The 11,586-nt window shown below is 42.4% G+C and overlaps 1 long non-coding RNA gene across 1 annotated transcript in view; it reads left to right on the top strand.

Annotated features, from left to right (window-relative positions):
- The window catches only part of LOC108503680, an 85,767-nt gene that overhangs the window by 16,026 nt on the left and 58,155 nt on the right, over nt 1-11,586 (top strand). The gene's annotated exons all lie outside the window — the stretch shown is intronic.

The raw sequence follows: 11,586 nt of genomic DNA, 5'->3' as shown, positions 1-11,586 counted from the left end.
TCTGCCTGTTTAATTTTCAATTACCCTGCTCAGCATGATTGTGCATATGTTCCAGTATATTAAATGTGAAAAGAGAAGGAATATTCTGGAATACGAATGCTGTAGTTGTCAGAATAGTCATTTTACAATTTAAAATAGCACAGTAGAAAAATAAAATTGAGGGTTGTGCACAGCTTTTCTTGCCTATTTTCTCATTCTGAGAGGTCCTGCATGTATTCCATCCATGAGTGTCTATACCCCACCATAAAAATGAAGACAAAATGGCAATTTTCCTGCTTGCTCCTGAAGCCACCTGGCTCAGATGATGACAAAGAAAAGGACTCTTTAGCCAGTCCAAGAGATATTATTCCTGAGTTTCAGTTATTTTCAGTCTTGTGTAGTATGAACTTCTTGCTCTTGTGATCATCAGAGCTCATTTTTAGTAACCTGGCTGTGAATGAATTCGTTTGCTTTGTACCAGCAGTGAACTCTCAACAGAAAATTTCCTGTTGTTAACTTTGATTTCCACAGTGGAAGTGTAAATCCATCTGGATGCTGCACCGCAATTCCATTGTCACATGGAATATTTAGTACTCCTTCCCAGAATTTCATGCAGTATTTATCATTTCTGTAGATACCAGCAGTTGATGGGACTATCCAGCCCTTGCTGCTTCAGGAGCCATTAGATCAAAGCAGAAGAGCAGCACTTCAAAACAGCTGTAGTTCTCTTTTAGGCACTCCAGTGCTACAAACTTGGTGCTGATGCAGAGGTGGTAATGACAAACAGCTTCCTTTTGGCAAAAGCAAACCAATTACAATCTAATCAGTGTAACACCCCAGCAGCTAAATAATTCATGGTATTGGCAGAAAGTTTCTGTCCCATAAGTCTTTTCAGTCCAATATAGTGAGATGTAAATAGATCAGAGGAGTAAGATCCATCTCGTCCCTTATTAAGAGGTTATTGGATATTAATGGGAAAATGCTCCCAGATACAGGGTTGCCAGTGCATCATATGATGTGCTTGAAAAGCCACATAATCAAGTGCCTCAAATTAAAATGCTATTACTTTCAGGGGATGGTTTCATCCTTGATGAATACTAGAATTCTAAGCTTTGCTCCAAGTAAAAAAGACCATTTTCTGTGGGATGATGAACGATGTGCTCAGAGTGGGTCATTTAACACCAAGCTACACACACAGACTGTACTCTTTTCCAGGCTAATAATTTTGTAACCAGTAATTGCTTGATTTTGGCACCTGACATCTCTCATTGAAAAGATTTTTTGCTCATGATGAAAGAATACCAGGGTATCTGGAAAGCTCAGCTCTTTCTGAGTTCCTGTCAGCTGTGCAAGATATTCCAGGTTGGCCAAGGTTGGGGAATTCAAAGCCTGTATCCCCTGGGAGGAGGACTCAGCCCATTTGATACAGGCAGGTGATCTTGTTATCCTTAACTTGAAAAGTGGTATTCTATACACAGCAGGAAAGAGCTATCACGTTAGAAGACCACCTATGCCAAAAATACTTTTTCTTGCCTACAGTGGTTATTTTTCAGTCAAAATCAGAGCAGACAACGTGTGGTTGCTTTCTCACTGCACATCTCTGCTCACCTACAACCTTCTGCTTCCCTGGACACTTCATGTTATTTGCTGTCTTCATCTTCTCCTCATTCCTGAACTCTCCAGTGATGCACACAGTGGACACACAGGTGGAATCATCTGATGACACCAGAGGGAAGGTTTGGTAGGGGAGGTATTTAAAGTGGCTAAATGTCATGTTCTTCCTTCTACTTGTAGCACTAAAAGCTATTCTAGTGCTGGCCAAACCTTCACGTTTTATATTCCTGTGTTGCTTATTTGCTGGAGAACACCAGAAAACCAAAGTGGTAACAACCGGGGGCTAATTGGAGTAACCTGAAGGGTATCCAGTTCCCACTGTGTGGCCCAACCTCTGTGAATAAGATTAGGAAACAATCCCTATTATGGAAGGATTTCTTATAACTTCCAGCTCATTGGATTTGTTCCACGTTGAAATGACATTTTGTGTGGCCAATTTCCATGAGCACTAAGCCAAGATCGACTGCTTTCTGCCTTCCCAGGAAAGATCTTCCATGGGCTATGAGGTGTGCTCATCAGATGCAGTGCTGGCTGCTATCTGAGGAAAAAACCCTGGCACCAGAAGAAACAAAAAGGCTTGTTCCTCAATATGATATCTTGAATGCCAAAATTGTGTTTAAAACCAGGTTTTTTGTTCTAGGCCTAATGACAGATAATCAGCTGCTTTATTTTCTTATAATAGTTCAGTAAAAGTCTTCAGTTTTGGTAATCTCAGGGGTTGTTTTCCCTTGAAGGTACATATACCTCTAAAAGGAGAGAACAAAGTCTGGGTTTGGAACATCTTTTTGCATAGAAGACAAAGTCTTGTGGATTATCCTTACTTCAGCTAGAAAAAAAAAAACACTCATGCTTCAAATTCTCTTTTTTTCCAACCAGATCTTTTTTCTCTAAAGGGAACTGCAATCACTGTTTAAAACAAGAACAACAGTAGTTTTCAACTACCTTGGTTGCAATTCTTTTTATAAACTTAAAAAAAATAGAATATAGAATTGCTGTGGCGCTGTCATGGTTTGAGTCTGCAGCAAGAGCCACATTTACAAGATAAAACTGGCAGATCAAACAAACGGATTCAACTATCAGTTCTGGATGAACTCAAATGCTTATTGACATAACTTGATATTGACCCCAGGAGAACAATTAATTAAAAGGTTTCAGCAGTGAGTGTTGAAAACGTTCTCTGCCATGGACGTGTCCTTGTTCTGTGTTGGGTCTGAGCAGCACAGTAAATATTTTGTTGCCTTCACCACCTTTGTCCCAGTTTAAAAACATGTGAAAAGCTCTGCTGTGGTTTTCTCCAATGCTGATTTTCCTGAGGAGGATTTTAAAATTCAGATTTAGAGCTAAATTCTCTTCTGCCATATGTGCAGAAGCACTTCCATCATTGCCAGCATTGATAGGAGGGAACGAGATCCCTGCCTTTGGTGCATTTGTCCACTGATTTTGTGATTGGGAAAACAAACACTGAGCTTGTTTATTTTTTTATCTTTCTCTTTAGTATTTATGATATAAAAAAAGTGCCTGTGTTGCCCACTTACATGGCAAAAAAAAAAAATGTGCTCCTTCTTAAGCCATTGCAGAGCTGGGACTTGAACAAAGAAAAATCACACCAGTATTAAACTACTTTCTTCTGCAAAAAGTACTTCACGAAGTCAGGTGCATGAGGAAGGTGTGGAAGTTGTCTGGAAGTATTGGGCTTCCTGGCTCACAGAGGATAAGGAGTAGTTTCAAGCTTGTAGTATCTTCCTCAGAAAAAAAGGGAAAATGCTAGATGCTTCTCATTTCTCAGAGACCAGAAGTCTCTCAGCAGAGTTTCTAGTCATCTATCTGCTCACTGCCTTCTTTTGCAAAGTTTCTTGGATGTTTTGGAGCCTTTCCCAGCAGTGACCTCAGTGGGTTCAGAAGTGGAAGGGCACAGGTTCCTGAAGTTTACTGGGGAAAAAAAAAAAAAGCCACACCAGAAATCCAACCCTTGGTCTGTTATTGTGAGTGAAAGGAAAATGCAGTTAACTGTAGGACAGTCTGGCACCTCCTGTCCCAGCTCCCCCAGTGCCTGTGCTGCACACTCTGGGGTCTGCAGGAGCATTTCTGTTCCCTGCTCTTGCCAGAACTAGGGTAGGTCCTGCTACCCCAAAGTCAAGGTGTCTTGGACATCCACCCTGGGGAGCTCCTTGGGGTGCTGGAGGGGGCAGGGGCGTTGTGTCAGTCCTGCCTGGGAGCATGAAGAGGTTTGGTGCTGCTTCTGTCACTGGCAATCAACTCTGAGGCTGTTGTTAAAGGCAGTTACTCGGCCTGGCACGAGCTGCTCAAGTATTCCAGAGGCAAAAAGTCCTTGTGTGTGAAATCCTTACAGAGATCCTGCATCCCCATCCTTCCCTAAAAGCCAGTATGTGCCATGTGCAGGCTCCTCTGTCCCAGAGTAACAGTAACATGCTGTGTGCCAAAAGCACTGCCATCCTTTTTGGGGGGGATAATGGAGTGGGATGTGTTTTTCCCAATGCTGATCTCTCTGTGCCCTGCCAGTCTGTGCCAGCTGTTGCCTCTGCCAGCGGGCATGCCTATTTCTTTGCCCCAGCCATGACTGTAAAATTAACTTTCAGATATTCAAAACAGCTTGCAGGGATTTAGCCACGTGATTTCTTCTGACATTAGCAGAAGATACGTGATTACAACCCAGCTCAGTGGCCTGAAATTGTCCCTGCTGGTGCTTTGTTTTCACCTTGTCCTGGCACCAGCAGTGCCTCTGTGTAGCCAGGGCTCTTGGAGGCAGATGGGCTGGAGGGCAGGGAAGTGACCTGCTACTTCTTCCCACTGCAGAGACTTCTCATCCTGCTCGCTCTGATCACACTGAACAGGAGAATCTCCTTTGCAAAATGATAATTAACAAAGCAGATGGGAAGGAACATGGATGAAAGGGAAGGTGGAGGAGGGAGGACTGGCAGAGCTTGAGTTGTGGTTCCTTGGATTTATTCTCTCCCTGCTTAGTCCTCTCTTCTCTAGTGCAAATTTCCAGTGAATTGCAGCACATCTGGTTAGCCAGAGAAAAGCTGTGTAATTTCTAAGGCTTTAACCTCTATCTATATTCTTCACAAAAATAAATATAGATTGAGCGGTCAACAGGGAATTAGGAAACACCAGCACAACTCTTAGGAAAGATTACAAAAAAAGTGTCCCAAAAAAAAATTCTGCTCCTGTCTCCACTCACATGAAAAGTGCTTGGATACTTCTTTGAGGGGAAATAAGACTATTTCAGCTCCTGTCTGTTCAAGGGAAATATGTGCTGCTGCTGCTGCCCCAGGGGTTGTTCACAGCAGTTTCCTGTCATTACAAATAACAGGCAACACAACTCTGAGGAAAACTTGGAGAGGATGGATAATCTCTGCTTTCTGGAAAGAAAAAAAAAACAAGATTTGAAATACCTCATTCCTGAGAAACATTTTGATTTAAAATTTGGCCTTTTGATGTGATTTAGATTTCAGTTAGAAACTGTCAAAAAGAACATTGGACAAAAAAACCCCAAGTAATTTCTTTCTCTTCACACAGTAATAAAAATGAAAGTTATCATTGTTTCTCATTTTGAAACAGAATTACAAATCCATAGTTACATGAGTGTTGCCAGCACTGTGTGCATTATTAACTGTCTGTAACAGACAGTCCATATTATATTTTTGCAATGCAGTCTCTTTGCTCCCATCACATTATCGTAGCAGAAGTGATTTCAGAGTTATTTGTGGTTCTAGGAGAATGAAGAGCAGGAGGGATCTCCTCATGGCTTCTAACCCTGCACTGCACCTTCCTGAAGAGCACACTTGGGGCAGCTCAGGAGGGGTCAGCTAAGATGAACTCAAGGGTTGGGTTTGGTTTTCTCCCATCCTGGGGGGCATTCAGCTGCCTCAAAGGGTCTCTGGGTTACCTGCCTGGTGGTGTATGGGGCAAATTTCCACATGTCCTGAGGGCAGAAAAGTGTCCTTGTGCTCCCCACCCCTCCTGCAGTGGAGGTGTCACCTCCAGCCCTCACCTGCCGCCACCCAGGGCTGTCTGTTCCTGTCTGTCTGAGCTGGTTCCTTGGATATATGGGCTAAAATTGAAGGAAGGGTGGAGAGCAGTTTGTAGTGAAGAGGGAGACACTCACTTTTAGAATAAAGCTTCAGAATGTTTTCAGTCGATTGATTGTTCTGTTCTTCCTCTGCAAAGACATTCACTGTAACCCTGTTGATTTATCAGGGAGCCAATGGAAAGTGGTAAAAATGCCTGAAAAGACAAAGAGAGAAAATGCAAAGAACTGAATCATAATAACAATCTAAGGATACAATAGATTTCATCAATGAGAGACAAACTTTTTGTCAGAATATCTTGCTGGCATTTTTCCCTTAATATAATGGAATATTTGTGTTTACTTATCTGTGGTGATAAGTGAGATCTGTGGGAGTTACTAGAGAGACATTATTAAATTCTGCATCTACCCTGTAAGGAGATAATGATACCAATTTCATGTTTGAGTTCCAGTTTTGTAACTGTTTCTCTCTAGAACAATAATCCAGCAGGGCTTCAGAATCTTCCTTTGGCTTTACACCCTCTGCTGTAACGTGTTAATGAGCAATCATTTAGAGTGATAACAAATTATCCAGCATGAAGCACTGGAGCAGAACAAAGCATTGGCAGTGCTGTTCTGCCTGGTTAAACAAAGGACAGGTTAAGATGTTGGAGTGAAAGAATATATTCATAATGTGTTCACAGCATCATCACTCTCATGGAATGATAACTGTTTGTGATAACTTTGCTTCCAGAAGTCACTATTTGCTTCTTTTTCACAGCATGTAGCTTGATTTTTCTCATTGTGTGAGGCAGCACTCTGGCAGCTTTGGACTACAGTTAGTTGGTCCCTTCACTCGAAAGTAAAAAAAATAAATAAAAAACCCAGTTATTCCCTGGGTGTGCCCAGGGGGGAATTAATGCTTTAAAGAACTTGGCCTCCCTGTTCCAAGGTGGAGGATGAGGTGTGCAGTGTGCCAAGAGTTTCACTTGTGCTGCTTTGTTTTAGCCCAGGTAATAATGTGTTTGAGCTGTGTCCTCAGGCTGGGTTATTTCACTAGTTGAGATACATCCCCTTCTACAGCTTCTACCCCATGGAATACAACATTTTCTAAGCTGTGAAGTAAACTGTCACAGTTGGGGTTCCTCCCCTCACAATCACAACACATATTGTATTAGATCAGTTGTGATTCACAGGCTCAATGTTTATGAGCTCCTTGTAAGTGTGTTTTCCTGAAAGGAGCTTTGGCAGCTGCTAAAGATTTTTGGTGATAAAAATACATTCTGGGTGATTCAGACTGTGCCTGGGTTATTAAAACAGGAGAGCAAAGTTTGTGTCTTGAGGTAACCTGGGCAAGAGGTGCTTTCTTCTGAAGAAACAAGTCAATCTGCTACAACTTATTTCAGAGAAATACCCAAACAATTAATAGAATGTTTATTTACTGCTGTAATTCCCAGAGAGGAGAACCCCAAGAGGTTTTATTTGACTGAGTTACTGCTATATTCCACCTGGAAGTGATAAACTAAGGCAAAACTCTGCCTCAAACCTGAGGGCTGGGGTTAAACATTTCTGAACCCTGGGAGCTCAGAACAGGGTTTGGGAAACTGTCCAGACAGAAGGGTTTCAGCCTGTTTTCATGGGCCCATCTTCTTTTTCTCCTTCTGTCAGGTACTTCTGTATTTTATCCCACTGCATTGTGTCTGACCACAGGAGGAGGTGCCTCAGTTCCACATTTCATTTTAATAACAAATGCAGCTCATGTAATTCTTGTACTTAAGTCTGTTTGTGTATATCTGTACATATAAAATCTATAGCAGTGCCTAAAACCACTTCTGCTGTTACTTATGGTCCCAACACGCTTTCTTGGTCCATCTCCCTCCTTCCTTAATTTAAACTAGGAGTTCCTTAGGGCAGTGGTTTTTCTCACTGTGGCATTGTGTGTTTCCCTGTATAACACAGAAATCAAAGCTCTATTTTCTGGTAAAACATAAAAGTGCTGATGATAACATCATTGGAGGGACAGTAGCTTTTCTTCTTTTGTCTTTTCCACCACCTTGTGAACTCATTTTGCCCACCCTTTGCTCTGATGCTCCTGTGGATTTTGCTGAGAGAAGGCTGCAGGGTTTGACTTTGCATCTCTGCTCTGTCCCAGCCACTCTGGCTTTGCAGGTTCCCCCAGAGCAGTGAGCTGTGGATCCAAGCAGGATAAGTCACCTGTAGAGAATGGCTCAGGCCCCAGTTAGAAGGGAACTTCCCACAGTCTGACTACCAACACTGTGGACTCTTTTACACACTGATCTGAGATGAACTCCTTGTCTCAGGTGGGTGAATTCTAGTTTGAAATTTAGTGGTGCCCTCTCAGCACCTTAACTATCTAACACACTGCGGATAAGAAATTATTTTAGCATAAATCCCCTGGACTTGTGGTGTTTTGCTGTGCATTTCCCCCTGTGCAGTACTGGACCTTGCACTTGGTTTAGGAGAAAGAGTTTGCTTTAGCAATTAGTTTAGCTCCCATGGACACCACTTGCTTTGTAAAGGCTACAAGAAATTCAGTAATATCCCATTAAACTGGTGTCAAGGCATCCCTTCAGAACAAGACTGGAATGCTGTATCACTCATTCTGATCCAAATTAATTGGTTGCTGTTTTACTTCATCTTAATCAAAGGTCTGCAGTGAGCCACATGCATCAATTATATCTAAATATGCACCAAAGAGCATTGGATAACTTCTTGTCCACAAGAGGTGTAAGGTTGGAGGTGCAAGGAGGTTTCATCTCAGTGCTGTTTGAACTGGGGTTGGCAGCTCATCCCTTGGTTCCCCCAGGTACTATTTCCACATGCTTGTATAAACTCTTTGTGTTTGTCACCCAAAAACTGCTCAGGTAGCTTGGTGGGAATGGTGGTCCTGCTTCACAGAAGCTTAAATCCCTGTTGGGGTGCAGACAGGGAGTACACTTGGCATTCCTGTGGCACCTCTGCAAACCAAGGTTGAGGCATTAAGGACTTGAAAGGAGTGAGGAGGGAAAAGCCTCCCCTTCCTGCTTGATGTGGTGATCAGTGGCTCTGGAGTTTGCAGCATTTCAGGCAGGAAAACAAGAGAGCATTGATGGTTAGGAAAGGAGCAGGATCCTCTAATCCCTCCAAAATAAGTGATAAGCCCTGCAGAGCTATGAGGTCACAGAATCCATCCTGGAACAGTGTTGCACCTCTTGCTATGCACAGAGGATTGTTCCAATATATCCTTATTTCAGTGATCAGCCCCAGTTCCTGAGTGCTGCACTGGGAGGAGCTTTCACAGAAGAAGGTTTTATTGGCAAAATCAATTTTTCAAGTCTGTACATCTGCCTGTTTCTCACTCTGAAAAGGATAAAATCCCTTTAAATCCTAAATGCTCTTGGGTTACTGACAGCCCAAACTCTTAATTAGCCTGTCACCTAAGAAGATTTTTGATTCAAGATGAATGTCCTTCACTCCTGTGTCGTATTTAATGTGTAGAAATCAGTACAAAGTTTCAAAAATAGCTATTCCAAAATCACAGATTAATAGATCTCCAGTTCTCTCTGCAGTGTTACAATTAATGTTCTTTCTGGTTTGTAAGAGGCTGAGCTCTGTGTGTTTCTGTAGAAAGGGGCACATCCAGGTGATCAAGGTTTAATTTTAACTAACATGATGCTAATGAGCCATTACTCCTGTGTGGGGAATAGGAAGTAGAAGAGAGGGTAAGGAAAAGTGGTACATCATCCTTCAGCTAAATACAGTGTGGACTTACTCCTTTGAATTACAGTGTGCAAACAACTAGTACAGACATCCAAAATACATGACAGCTTCTTTTCTGTGCAGTATTAACACTGACAACTTTATCCAAGCAGCATAAAAAGTTTAGTGTTAACAACAAATGAGTCACTGAAGCAATGTGTTCTAGAATTAAGGACTGGAGGAAAAAGAAATTTAAAAATGGGAGTTTTCAACAGAGGGGGGTAGCACAATAGATGTGTCAGGGAAGGACTGTTGCAGATGTCCTGTATTCTGGAATCACATATATTAGATAATATATTTTTATTTTCCTCCACATCTCAGAAGAACTAGCAACAGAAATTTAGCAAAAGAAATTTATAGATACATGGGGAAAATGGGGCATAAATTTAAGCACCAAGTTGGGACTATAAACCCTGCCTTGTGCTACTTTGTGTATTTTTAATAAAGTGCTCCTGTAGAGGCTGAAACACCGATTACTCTGTGCACTTTCCTTGGTAAAAACCCCGTGTGCTGATATACATAAATGCCACTAGAGAATGAATAAAGACTGTATAACCTGGGCTGGTTCAGACTAGATGTTGCTACTTGCTAGAAGATAACACTCTCATTAGCAAGTGGATCTGATAATTAATTCAAATAGGATTAATTGTATTGTAACATCATCTTAGCTCCAGTCCTAATGACGAGGTTGTGAACATGATATGCTGAACTCATGAGTCTCCTGTAAAAGCTGCAAAGTCCTCTGTGTTTGCAGAAGAAAACTGTTAATGCACAAATCACAGAGCTGGACTTCTCACACCAACAATATCCTTGTCAGGTCTGGATCAGCCTTTTTGGTCAAAGGAGTTGCTGGATGTTTCTGACCTTCCTGCCGACCTTACGTGGTGAGAAACTGTCTGGGACAGAAAAGCTCACCTTTCTTACCCTTTCTGTTATAAAATTCAGAGAAGAAGAGAAATCAGATGGGGGAAGGAGTTACCATAAAGTTTTTTGGCACCTTATGGTGTAGGTTTGACATCTGCTTCAGGCAGAAATCAGTCATGAAACAATGGGCTGCACAAACATTGCAGGAGCTGCTCTGGTCAGAGGCTTTCACAAGATGTTCAGCAATGCCCCTCTGGCTCTACCCTTTCCTTTCAGAGCCCAGTGGCCCTGTTAGTCCCCTGAAGCAAAGTGTTCACAGCTCAGGAACACAGAGACACTGCTGGAGGAATGATGCACTTCTTTATCTTAGCAAGGGACACCTTTGCAATGTCAGTGCCGGGTTTGGAGGCTGCAGGAGCTGCTCTTCCTCAGGGAGAGCTGTAAGACCAGTGCCTGTGTTGCCCTGAGGAAGTGGGTGTTATGGAGCAGAGAGCTTTACATTTTCACCTCTTTTTTGGGGTGTGATAGAGAGTGAGAAAGTATTTCCTGTTATTTCATTACAGTGAAATTACATTTCTTCTTCCTTGTGTGAGCTTACAGAATATTCTACACTGACTAACAAACCTCCTCTTTGCTTGGCTTTCTCCTGCTGACAGTGTCTTTATTTGTAAAAGATAAAAGCTTCTCTGAAACATATTAAACTATTCAAACCTTATTACATATTTTCTTCCCTCTAGCAGGAGATTTTCAACACTGAATATACAAAGCATCACCAAATGCAAATCTGTAAACTCTTGCTGGTGGTGAGAATGAATTGAATTGTCTTTTCTTGGTATAATGAGATAAAAACAGGACAAGTAAAGGCCCAGCCCAGAGTGAGGATGTTGTGTTGGTAGACTACAGAGTACTGATTTCTGTGTGTAACAAAAACTGAGTGATGTGAAGGAAGGTTCTGTACCTTGCAGGGATAATGTCTGCACTGGGAAGCTTCTGTCTTTTCTGGATAGTTCCTTGGGTGACTACCAGCCTTGAGACAAGCACACCCTGATGAAAATCCCATGTCTTTGAGGTCCAGGACTTGCTGAATCGTGTTATCACGACCTCCCTGCCAGCACACGAGGGGGCCCATCTCCCACGCAGGCAGGATGTGCACAAGGACCAGGGCACACAGCAAAGAGCCCTGCTGGGGATCTGCCTAATGAGTCCTTCTGGTCCTCTGCTGGCCTAAAACAATGGTGCCAAAAGAGTGGTACAGCCAGGAGAAATTGCCTGGGTGGAAGAACATGTTGTCCAATACAACTATTCCTGCATCAGAAAGCAGAGGAGAGAAACGAGCCCAA

This window comes from Lepidothrix coronata, unplaced genomic scaffold, assembly GCF_001604755.1.
Source record: "Lepidothrix coronata isolate B3197 unplaced genomic scaffold, Lepidothrix_coronata-1.0 Scaffold144, whole genome shotgun sequence".
NCBI lineage: Eukaryota > Metazoa > Chordata > Aves > Passeriformes > Pipridae > Lepidothrix > Lepidothrix coronata.
The sequence above is the reverse complement of the archived record's forward strand: the minus strand, read 5'-3'. Positions and strand labels throughout refer to the sequence as shown.